We start from the raw sequence: 1,593 nt of genomic DNA on the forward strand, positions 1-1,593 counted from the left end.
GCGAGGCCCTCGGCCGAGAGTTGTGGCAGCGACTCGGGCCCTTTGTGAAACGCGACTCCCGTTGGTGTTAAACATGCCCGATAAAAGGCTTTGTCGCTCTCATTTTCCTCAGTTCTTTGGGCTCCGTTCTTTGCCACAACTGAACGCTGCGTCTTCCAGCCCTGCGAGTGACATCCGTGCAGGGAAGCGAGGTCCGGCTGCTCCCGGCTGTCACGGAATCATCGAATGGCCTGGGCTGAAAAGGACCACAAAGACCATCTAGTTCCAACCCCTGCTATGTGCAGTTGCAGAAAGACAGCTGAGAAGAAAATGCTGACCTGAAGGACATTTGTTTTCTCCTCACTTTTAGCCAAAGCACTGAAAAATAAGCAGGAAGTGACACAGCACATTGCCTCCCTGCTCCTGCTGTATGTCCAGAGCTGAGCCACACACGGTGCTTCCATCTGCACGCTCTCAATGCAGCACCCTGTGCTCTTTAACCAGTAAGCAGCCAAGCACTGCAGCACCAGATGGCCATATTTTCTCCGCCTCAATTTGATGTGAAATATGGCTGCAGCTACTTCGAATTTTCTGAAGTAATATCAAAATTTGGGTTTGCGCCACTTGATAGTCTGCTCTCCTACTGCAGATATACACTAGGTGTAGAAAACTATGTTTGGAATCTGCTGCAACTAACCAAGTTGCATTTACTGACCCTTGGTGAACATCTGCAAGAGCAAGAACAGAGAAAGGACAGCAGGGAAGAAAGGCAGAGTGTCTCTGGGGGACGATCACTTTGTGTACCACGGGCACTGAAGGCGAAATACCAGCTAAAAAAGAGGGCTACTAGGTGGGCAGAAAATTAGCTGAATGGCCAGACAAAGAGGGCTGTGAGAACTGGCAAAAAGCTCAGCTGGAAGCCAGTTGATAGAAGGCTGCCTAGGCCTCTATCCAGCACCAGTATTGTTCAACCACTCCATCATGACCTGGCAGCACAGGCTGCAGATGATGTAGAGGGACAATGAACAGTTTAAAAAGCAGATCTTCATGCAGTAATTCAAATGCAGAAACTCCATGGAGTGATAGGAAAAAGCAGGGCAAAGCAGTCGCCCTTCAAGGCTCAGCACTGAGCCCTCGCAGCACCCAGGCACAGAACACACGGGGCAGCCCATAACACGCTAAAAGCCATTGGAGCTGAAGCAGCGCAGCACAGCTCAGTGTCCTCCAACCTCGAGCCTGAGCTCTGGGCCCGAGACACATTCACTTGCAGCCCTCCCGCTGCAGGCTCCCAGGCTGCCCAGCTCCCCATCCAACCTGGCCTTCAACACCTCCAGGGATGGACGGGGCATCCGCAGCCTCTCTGGGCAGCTGTTCCAGCACCTCACCACTCCCGCTGTAAAGAACTTCCCCCTGACATCCAACTGACATCCTGACATCTTCCCTCCCTCAACTTCATACCATTTCCCCTTGTCCTGCTGTTACCTACCCTTTCAAAGAGTTGATTCCCCTCCTGTTTGTAGGCTCCCTTTAGGTACTGAAGGCTGCAATGAGCTCACCCCGCAGCCTTCTTTTCTCCAGGCTGAACAAGCCCGGCTCCCTCAGCCTGTCCTCGTA

Source organism: Meleagris gallopavo, chromosome 22 (genome assembly GCF_000146605.3).
Source record: "Meleagris gallopavo isolate NT-WF06-2002-E0010 breed Aviagen turkey brand Nicholas breeding stock chromosome 22, Turkey_5.1, whole genome shotgun sequence".
Classification (NCBI taxonomy): Eukaryota; Metazoa; Chordata; class Aves; order Galliformes; family Phasianidae; genus Meleagris; species Meleagris gallopavo.